The following is a 10,945-nucleotide window of genomic DNA, read 5'->3' as shown; positions in this document are numbered from 1 at the left end:
GTACCCTCTGAGTGTGACACCATCAGCATACAGTACACCTCCCGAGAAAGACCGACTCGAGACGTGAGTTCATGCTGATTTTAGAGGAGGGCAAGCTCGTGGCAAGGACAACTCTCCAGGACAGCTTGGATGTGGCAGACTCAGCAGCTTGATACATGGCATCTGCCATATTTATGAGGAGATATCTGTGGCTGCAGTTGTCTTGTCCTTTGAGGGGGGGTCTCCTTCTTTTTGGAAAACATGGACGATAGGCTGCATAGTCTAAAACATTCCAGGGCAACACAGAAGTTGCTTGGAATCTACATATCGGTGACAACTAGGTAGCAGTTCTGGCCCCAGCAGGCTCCCAGCTATCAGACCTTTATATCTCTGTCCCCCTAGAAAAAGAGGCAGGAATTATAGGAGGCAACCGCTGCACCATGCCTCTCCCCCACCCCCCATCATCTGCAACAGCAGGGTCTTCTGAACCAACAGCCCAGTCTAACCATGCATTTTGTTGGGTTTGTCAAGGACGGCATACCAATATTACAGACCAATTTGTTCCTACCCCTATCTTTGCCAAACATCTCTCCCACTTTTTTCATGCGTGGACTCAGGCTGTTGGCTTTTCCTCCACCCCATTGCTCTCCCCCGGGAGCTCCGAAGTCAGTGCCCACCAGTTTGGGATTTATCTTTCCTCCACGGACCTCTTCTCTTAACCCCCTTCTCCCCCCCTTCATCCCTGCAGCATCTGCCTCAGCCTAGTTCTTGCGCTGCCGAGCGAAGGGGCCGGGTAGAAATGCCGAGCAGCTCACCGAGATGAGGGTGCAGCTGCCCCTGGTGCTGGAGCAGGCCGGGTAGAGGGAGGGAGGGTGGGGGAGACGCACCCAGCAGTTGGGATACACTGGGGAAAGAGAATGAGGAGAGGAGCGGGCGCCCACACACACACACACACACACAAGCAGAGAGCAAGGACACACACACACACACACACACACACACACACACACGAGTTCTCGAGGCACACAACTGCACCCAGAGTCAGGCACCCCATGCCCAGTGCCTGAGACAAAGTGACAGAGTGGGGGCACAGACACTGCGTGAGAAGCAGGCACCGGGGCTGAGAGGAGACAGGCCCCCGCCCACACTGACAGAGGGAGGGATGTGGATATATATACACACACACACACACACACACACACACACACACACCACCAAAAGACACAGACACACTGAGATTGTGACAGACACACCTCAGGGAGTGGCAGCCAGAAAGAGGCTGATACACGCACCTGGCGCCTGAGTGAGTCTCACACACACAGACGGTGATCACACACACAGATAAGATGATCTATCTGTAAGATTCTTACACACACAGCCAGGGCCATCACACAAAGAGACAGGGTGATCTCACACACACACCCTCTCCCTCTCTCTAAAAGGGTGATCTCTCTCACTCTCACACACACTGTGATCGTTCACATCCCTCCAGTGACAGGGAGAATGCCAGGCTCCGCTCCACGTGGAATCTGAGCTCAGCAGCAGCAAATCCGCCCTGGGTCTGGTCCTTTTCTCTCTCTCTCTTTCTTTTTCCGTTTGGTCAAACGGCACCTACCCAAGCCCTGAAAAAATGCCTGCCCGTGAAGCGAGGAGAGGGCGCCGGGTCTGTAAATAAGAAGTGAGTACTGGCACAATAGCGTGCGTTTCTAGATCAAAGTCTGTCTGAATGCTGCATTCTCGCTTGCTTTCCCAATGCCTCCTCGCAGGAGGGACTCAGGGCTGCTCAGTCCCTCTTCACCCCTTTTCTTCCTGCGCCTCCGTCCCAGAATTTGCACGCTCGGTTAAACACCTGCCTGGCTTTTGTTTCTAACACTTCTCCTTTGTCTAAGGTGGGTGTAGCTCCCCCTGTCCGGGAGGGTCAGGCTGGGCTCCGGGCTCCCACCCGGACCATTTCGCCAGCCAAACCCCGCTCTGCAAGGATGCCCTTTGCAAGCGCTTTAAATCCAGCGCATCTTTGCGAGCTGGCTGCTGGGGAGAGAGGGAGAGAGGGAGAGGAAAGGGGCCAGGGACCTTTCTGGCTGGAGCGTCCACGTTTTGCTCCTCTCAGGGGTGTGAAAATGTCCTTGTCAACTGCATTATGGATGGGTGTCAGCAGGGGGCTGGGGAAGTTGATGGGAGGGATGCAGAGCACCACTGGGTGGATCAGTTTAGGGCGCCTCACAACCGTCCTGTTCTCCTTTGTTAGCTGCATTCAGCGGGCTGCAGGGGGAGTGTAGCAGGAGAACTGGGGGGGCAGGTCTGCCCTTCTTCATGGTGCTAGGATGTGTGTGTGTCTGTCTGCAAATGTCGAAGCCAGGCAGAAAGAGGAGCAGTTTCCTAGTCTACAGCATGAGGCGTGGCGTAGCCTGAGGTGCCCCCAGTTTTGGGTTTGGACAGAGGGTCGTGATAATATAATAGGAAAAATTCCGACTGGCAAGGGGAGCTCTGACTGAAAGGAAAACGTGATGGCTCTCCCTTCCCCCCCCCCCCCCATCACAAATCGTGTCAATCCGAGGAGAGAGCACAGCTTGAAGGAGCAGTTATTAAATCGGGCGTCCTTCCCAATCTTAGCCTCACACATCGATTTTTGTCCAGGGGCATATCAATAGCCTCATACAGTGTTCCATGCCCACTACACTTGAAGGGTATTTGCATGCTGGTCTGGTGCTCCCAGTTAGTTAGAACCAGATTCTAGTTTTCTAGTAGCTGAACAGTAACTATTTCATAACCGCAAAAAGAAGAACAGGAGTACTTGTGGCACCTTAGAGACTAACAAATTTATTAGAGCATAAGCTTTCGTGGACTACAGCCCACTTCTTCGGATGTGGGCTGTAGTCCACGAAAGCTTATGCTCTAATAAATTTGTTAGTCTCTAAGGTGCCACAAGTACTCCTGTTCTTCTTTTTGTGGATAAAGACTAACACGGCTGTTACTCTGAAATATTTCATAACCGTGCACCGAGGCACCAGCGGAGCTTTTTCATTTGGGGCTGCCTTTTCATCCTCTAATCCCCCTGCTCCTCCCCAGGTTCAGGTCCAGTATATTAATTTCCTAGGTCTGCCTTTCTTCTGACCTGTATTGCATGATTCTTTTCGAATGAGAGTTCCTGTAACCCTGTAGGTTAACCTCCAGCGGGTGCTCAAGAGAAGATCCTATCCCTGTGGAAAATGACACTCCCTCCCTCCTCTGGGGGCATTCACAGCTTCCAGAGACCTGGGAGAGAGACTTTTGAATCTACATTTAGAAGTAGGCTTTCCCCACAACAGCTGAAAGTGGTGTTGCAGCCATTCAAAATATATTAATAATTTTAAATATTGTATTGTTGTTGCAATCTTCCCTCAGGGGACCTTTAAGTGTATGTGATGTGGATTGTTCTTATATAATTACTAGTGTAGTTACTTGTAATCACATGCGTTATGGGGCTACTTGATAACACACGCAGGTGATCATTACTTCCCCAGTGGGTTTCTTGTAGCAGTAAATAATCAAATATCCTATAATAAGATGATTGACTTTTCCAACAGGCATGCGCATGTGTTCCTGGTATTTCCTAAAAGGGTTTAGCCAACACTTTCAAAGTGTTAGAATTCATAATTAATCATTTTTATAGTTACCTGTGTGGGGAATTTGAAAGTGAACTGCAAATATTCTAATGAGTGTCTGAATGCAGAGTTGAGGGTATGTAAGACTTAAGGAAAGAGTCCTGTTTTCCTGATAGCTTTTTAACGCTGACTAAAATGTAGTCTGAGAAGCATATTAGCAATGCCTAAGATTGTTCAAGATGTGAGGACGCTCTACAGAAAAATATCTTTTTATACTGATTCAAAGGAACAGAAGAAAATAGGGAAAATACTGCATGTTAGAACTACACTTGCAGAGTATTTATAGAGGACATATATATATAGTAAACAATTCAAGTGTGTGTATGCATTTGTGTTCATATAAATAGCATATTATTAGTCCTAGCAGTAGCTGAAACCAGTCATTCTGTAGTAATATAACATGGTGTACAAGTGAAATGCATTTATAACACAACTCTCTATGAACTCTATTTTGAATTAATAGGATCTCTGTAACCTTCTGGCAAGAAGGGTGTACAGCTAAATACACCTCTGTCCAATGCTGTGGACGTTAACATTCTTTTTCTGTTTTATTAGTGGCGGCACCTGACTTGCTGGATCCCAAATCTGCCACTCAGAACTCCAAACCACGGCTATCGTTTCCTACAAAACCCACAGTGCTCTCGTCACGAGAGGAATGTGATTCGGCTATTAATGTTATGAAATGGAAGACGGACTCAATGATTTTTCTGCTGGTTGTTGTGTATTTAATAATTGGAGCTACTGTCTTCAAAGCCCTGGAGCAGCCACGTGAAACTTCCCAAAGAGCCACCATTGTGATTCAGAAGCAGACGTTTGTATCTGAGCGTTCCTGTGTGAATGCATCGGAGCTCGATGAACTAATGCAGGTCATTCATGCAAAAAAGTAACTTGTTCCTATGTTTTAGAAGAATGAATTCTTCTATAGCAATGCTTCTGTAATAAATGGGACACCGCTGTATCAGCATTTGAGCTGCAAATGTAGCAAGAAGGCTAACTTAAGACAGAAAAGTTGGCAATAGCATTTTTAAATGAGGCTTCAGCTGAAAAGTCATTGCTAATTGTTTTTTTAATGTTCAGTGTGCATTATAGACAACTTTTAAATTGAAGGCTCCTGTGCTAATTAAATGACTATTCATTAGCAATATGTATAATTTAATAGTTCACAAAGGAATGGGTGTATTGATTGAGCCTTGCTTGCTTTGTCAATATTGGGAAAGCAGAGCAAGGCCAACCATTACCTTAAGAAAGTTCAGATTTATCACTACTTTAGCAAACAATTCTCTCTTTTAGCTGGACATTTATTTCCACAGGTTTTTGTTTTAAATACAGCAAAATAATATTAGCTAGCTATTTCCATTACAAATCTTGTGGGGGTTTTTTTGTTTGTTTTTTTGTTTGTTTGTTTGTTTTTATTTCAACGTTGAAAGGCTAAATCCTAAAATGATATAAATCAGCATCACTCTGTTGAAGTCAGCTTATACCACCTGATGATCTGGCTCATCATATTCTCAGGTGTTTCAAATGGCACCGTGAACTCAGGGGTTGTACCTTATGACTGGAGAATTGCAAATGTAATACTTCTATTTTAGAAAGGGGGAAAAAGGTGATTTGGGAAAGTACAGGCCTTTTAGTTTGGCCTCAATTGTATGCAAGCTCTTAGAACAAATTTTGAAAGTAGTTAAAGACATAGAGGTAAAAAAGGCAATTGGGATAAAATACATGTTTTTACAAAAAGGAGATCGCTGAGAAGATAACTGATTTTCTAGACAAAGGAAATGCATTAGATGTAATCTACCTGGATTTCAGTAAGGCATTTGATCCAATTCCACAGGAGAAATGATTAGTTAAATTGGAGAAGATGGGGATTAATACAAGAACGAAAGGTGGGTAAGGAGTCGGGTAAAAGGAGACTACAACTGGTCATACTGAAAGGTGAACTGTCAGGCTGGAGGAGGTTACTAGTTGAGTTCCTCAGGAATCATTCTTGGAACCAAACTTATTTAACGTTTTCATTAATGACCTTGGCACAAAAAGTGGGAATGAGCTAGTAAAATTTGTGGAGGATACAAAATTGGGATGTATTGCCAATACAGAGAGGACTGGAATGTCATACAAGAAAATTTGGATGACTTTGAAAATTGGAGTAATAGGAATGAGATGAAATGTAGTGGTATAAAGTGCAAGGTCATACACTTAGGGACTAACAGCTAGAATTTTTGTTATAAACTGGGGACGTATCAGTTGGAAGCAACAGAAGAGGAGAAAGACAGGGATGACTATGTGCTGTCAATATGATGCAGCTGTAAAAAAGGCTAATGCAATTCTAGGCTGCATCAGGCGAGGTATTTCCAGTAGAGTTAGGGAAGTGTTAGTACTGTTATTCAAGGCACTGATGAGACCATATCTGAAATACTGTGTGCAGTTTTGGTCTCCCATGTTTAAGAAAGATGAAATCAAACTGGAACAGGTGCAGAGAAGAGTTACTAGGATGCCCAGAGGCCTGGAGAAGCTACCTTACAAGATGAGACTTAAGGAGCTTGGCTTGTGTAACCTAACCAAATGAAGGCCGAGGGGAGATCCAATTGCTCTCTATTAATAAATCAGAGGGATAAACACCAGGGAGGGAGAGCAGTTATTTAAGTTAAGGGCAATATTGGCTCAAGAACAAATTAGTATAAACTGGCCATCAATAAGTTTAGGGTTGAAATTAGATGAAGGTTTCTAACCATCAAAGTAGAGCCCTGCAGTGGGACTGGGATCCCGTAGGATTGGCTGTCATATTAATGGGAGCGGGTAAAATGTTTTGTTATGGATGGGATTGGGTGGGACTATGATATTTTGTGGGAAAACATTAAATCTCTCATCAGTTGGTCATGAATAGAATTTCAGCAGTGTAAAGCAAGTTTTTCTTTTTTATTAAATAAAGGTTTTAAAACTGAAATTTGAGTGAGAGATTGAAAGAGATTAAAGTGTTTTTTTACATGGTTAAAGCAAGATTTGTTTTATTCTTTTAGTGGTAAAAATTGTATCTGAATTCCATTTATATATATATATATATATATTAAACAATCGTGGTGGGTTGGTTTTTTCTGGTAGCACAGGGGAATCAGTCTCTCTTGTGGGATTTGCAGAATCTAAGTTTTTTGCGGCTGGGAGTGGGATAAATATAAAAGAAACAATGCAGAAGCAGGTGGGAGTAGATATTGGAGGCAGGATGGGAGTGGGATTAAAAAAATAGTCCCATGTAGGGCTTTACATCAGATGAGTGAAGTTTTGGAACATCTTTCCAAGGGGAATAGTGGGGGACAAAAATCCTAACTTGTTTTAAGACTGAGCTTGCTAAATTCATGGAGGAGATGGTATGATGCCATTGCCTACAATGGCATATGGCCCATCCGCAACGGCTATTAGCAAATATCTCCAATAGCACTAGATGGGGAGGGCTATGAGTTACTAGAGAGAATTCTTTACCCGGTGTCTAGCTCAGGAGTGGGCAAACTTTTTTTGGCCCGAGGGCCACATCAGGGTTCAAAATTGTATGGAGGGCCGGGTAGGGAAGGCGGTGCCTCCCCAAATAGCCTGGCCCCTGCCCCTATCCACCCCCTCCCACTTCCCGCCCCCTGACTGCCCCCCTCAGAATCCCCGACCATCTAACCCCCCCCTGCTCCTTGTACCCTGACTGCCCCCTGTAGTGACCCCCCCCCAACTGCCCCCCTCCAGGTCTTGTCCCCTGACAGGTCCCCCAGGACTCCCACGCCCTATCCAACTGCTCCCTGTCCCCTGACCGCCCCGACCCATATGCACACCCCTGCGGTGTGACTGCCTACGGCAAATGGCAGGGTGGGGGGCAGTCAGGGAACAGGGGACATTGGATGGGGCGGAGACTCAAGGGGAGGGCGGTCAAGGGAGGGGGAGCGGGGGAAGTGTTGGGGCTCGCCTCCCTGGCCGGGAGCTCGGGCGCGCCGGACAGGACGGTCTTGTGGGCTGGATGTGGCCCGCAGGCCGTAGTTTGCCCACTCCTGGTAGAGATCAACCTCCCTGAGCCACCCGGTGCAGCCCTGGTTTCAGCTGCGTGTGTAAGCGTGGCCCATAGCAGGCCGCCTGTGCTCACAGGGAGTGTGCTGTGCTGGCCCCAGCCTGCACAGGGCACTGGCCAGTAGGAGCAGATTTGCGGCAGACACTCCATAGCAAGTGCCAGCAGGTCACTGTTTCTCAAGCCCTCTTGTGTGCACTCCTCCTTGGAAAACTGTTTGTTTGTGTGCAGATCTTTGTTTAGCATCTTCTGACTCCTGTTGCACTGTTTTTTCTTGTGACTGCTGTCAACTGTTGTAAGAAAACTTCTTTCTTTGTAGCAAATGGCAAGCAATTTGGTATGCTGGTAGGATGTTATCTCTTTTTCTGGTGCCACCTTGGATGACTTGGCTCCATGTAGAATTGGCAGCCGGTATCAAGCGGAGTGCCCCAAGTGTCGGTCCTGGGGCCGGTTTTGTTCGATATCTTCATTAATGATCTGGAGGATGGCGTGGACTGCACTCTCAGCAAGTTTGCAGATGACACTAAACTGGGAGAAGTGGTAGATACGATGGAGGGTAGGGATAGGATACAGAGGGACCTAGACCAATTAGAGGATTGGGCCAAAAGAAACCTGATGAGGTTCAACAAGAACAAGTGCAGAGTTCTGCCCTAGGATGGAAGAATCCCATGCGCTGCTACAGACTAGGGACCGAATGGCTAGGCAGCAGTTCTGCGGAAAAGGACCTAGGGGTTACAGTGGATGAGAAGCTGGATATGAGTCAACAGTGTGCCCTTGTTGCCAAGAAGGCTAACAGCATTTTGGGCTGTATAAGTAGGGGCATTGCCAGCAGATTGAGGGACGTGATCATTCCCCTCTATTGGACATTGGTGAGGCTTCATCTGGAGTACTGTGTCCAGTTTTGGGCCCCAAACTACAAGGAGGATGTGGAAAAATTGGAAAGAGTCCAGCGGAGAGCAACAAAAATGATTAGGGGTCTGGAGCACATGACTTATGAGGAGAGGCTGAGGAAACTGGGATTGTTTAGTCTGCAGAAGAGAAGAATGAGGGGGGGATTTGATAGCTGCTTTCAACTACCTGAAAGGAGGTTCCAAAGAGGATGGATCTAGACTGTTCTCTGTGGTAACAGATGACAGAACAAGGAGTAATGGTCTCAAGTTGCAGTGGGGGAGGTTTAGGTTGGATAGTAGGAAAAACTTTTTCACTAGGAGGTGGTGAAGCACTGGAATGGGTTACTTAGGAAGGTGGTGGAATCACCTTCTTTAGAGGTTTTTAAGGTCAGGCTTGACAAAGCCCTGGCTGGGATGATTTCGTTGGGAATTGGTCCTGCTTTGAGGAGGGGGTTTGACTAAATGACCTCCTGAAGTCCCTTCCAACCCTGATATTCTATGATTCTATGACTCGTCCAAAGTCTTTACAAGTTTGTATGATTCAGGTTCAGTGATATACACTTTGTATTAAGGAAAAAAGCTGATATAAAATGAGCTGGGTTGTGGAAGAGTGGTGAAAGGCCTTTCCACGAGGGTCCTTCAGAAGATTCAAGAGCTTGAAAGTCAACTAGACAAGCTTAAAAAAGAACAACAGAAAAGACAGTTTCAGCTTGAATCGCTGGAGGCAGCTTTGCAAAAGCAGAAGCAGAAGGTCATAGTCTTAATGCACCATGTAACTTTTAATACAATTTTGTTCTGCTCATATCCATTCAGAGTGCTGCTGCAAAGATTCCCCTGCCTGTCACTTTGACCATGTCACCTCTCTCGGCGCCCCTCCATTCTCTATTGCAACAAACAAGCTGCTTGTCTTCACTTCCTAGCTCCTTCATGGCCTACCCCAACCTAGGCATCCTTTTTTTCATTCCCTATTGAAATGTCAACTCCCGCCTCTGACTGGCCCATAACACATACATTTTGTTAAATTTTTAAATACTCACCTTTGTGTTTTCTCCCATGCTGTCAACTTGTGCTTGGGAAGAGCCCCCCATAACCATCTGCAAAGTCACCTCATCTTCTTTCAAAGTCCTCCTTACAACTCTCCTTTGCTGTGATGCCTACAAAAAACTTGACAACAGTTAAGCTGTGGTCTCAGTGTGCAAGCTGCCTATCCTAGTGACCAATGGTGTCTCATTGTTTCCTTGTACTCTCCCCTTTTTCCTTGTCTTGTACTTAAATTGTAAGCTCTTTGGAGTAGGGACCGTCTTTTTGTTCTATTTGTACAGCGCCTAACACAGTGGGGTACTGGTCCATGACAAGGGCTCCCAGGTGCTACGGTAATAGCAAACAGTCATTTATACAATGCGTCTAGAATGCTGTGCAAACGTTAATCTTATGAGGCACAGTGGAAAAAGTAATTTTAAAAAAAATACCTTTATGTAAATTGTTTTGATAAATTGATTGTACAGGGTGCTTTGTAAAACAAATTATTTCTACAAATGGACATCTGTGAACACTATATAAAAATATAATTTTTGTAAACATACCGAAATTGTCATGTTGATAATTTGCACCCAGTTTCTCATATCAGATACTCATTGGTATTTTGTGAATGATTAGCTCAAATTTTTTTGTACCCAACAACAGGCTCATTCAGAATTTACACCAACTTGTCTATCTGAGCGTGGTGGTTTTAAAATATTGGAGTACGTTCTATTGTAATGGCTTATTAAAAATTGCTGCTTTTATTTTCATGGATTCTTAGGCCAGAAGGGACCACTGTGATCATCCGTTCTGATCTTTTATATAACACAAGTCACAGAACCTCCCAGAAATAATTCCTAGAGCAGATCTTTTAGAGAAATCTTGACTTAAACATTTAAAAATATTATGTACAACAGTAAGAATCCCCCACTTATGCATCATCAGCATAGTTTGAACCCCAAACCTTCATCATTGTAGCACAGCCTGCTATCGCTTGAGCTAAAAGGACATAACTCTTAGGTACAGAGCTTCCAATATAATCAGGGCTTTAGTCACAAAAAAGCCATAACACCTAGGTTTATAGCTGATAAGATTAATATCTGCATAACGTCATTGCTGCCATCAAAAAATTGACATACCAGTAAAATGTAGACTTCTCACTAACAGTTTTTGTGCTAATACTCACCCTGTGAGCGGTGATTGACACCTGTGTAAAGTAGTGAAGGAAAATGACACTAGCCCATTATCCAGGCCTTGCTGTGTATTCAGTCTTAAACTGTCACTAGCCTCTTGCTCTGGTAGTACTTTTTTGGGACCATTCTAAGTCCAATATCTCATAAACTGTCAGGGATAGGAATGTATGCCGTATAGCTTGCAAAGGC

General features: G+C 45.2%; 1 long non-coding RNA gene across 1 annotated transcript; it reads left to right on the top strand.

The window, feature by feature from the left end:
• Positions 1–1,210: 1,210 nt before the first annotated feature.
• Positions 1,211–6,610, top strand: LOC135982494 (uncharacterized). The gene is made up of 2 exons (XR_010599885.1): positions 1,211–1,657; positions 4,176–6,610. It is a non-coding gene; the product is annotated as an uncharacterized LOC135982494 (long non-coding RNA).
• The last annotated feature ends 4,335 nt before the right edge of the window (positions 6,611–10,945 follow it).

The sequence above is a fragment of the Chrysemys picta genome, chromosome 3, assembly GCF_011386835.1.
Source record: "Chrysemys picta bellii isolate R12L10 chromosome 3, ASM1138683v2, whole genome shotgun sequence".
In the NCBI taxonomy this organism is placed as follows: Eukaryota; Metazoa; Chordata; order Testudines; family Emydidae; genus Chrysemys; species Chrysemys picta.
This window is presented reverse-complemented; position numbering and strand designations above follow the sequence as displayed.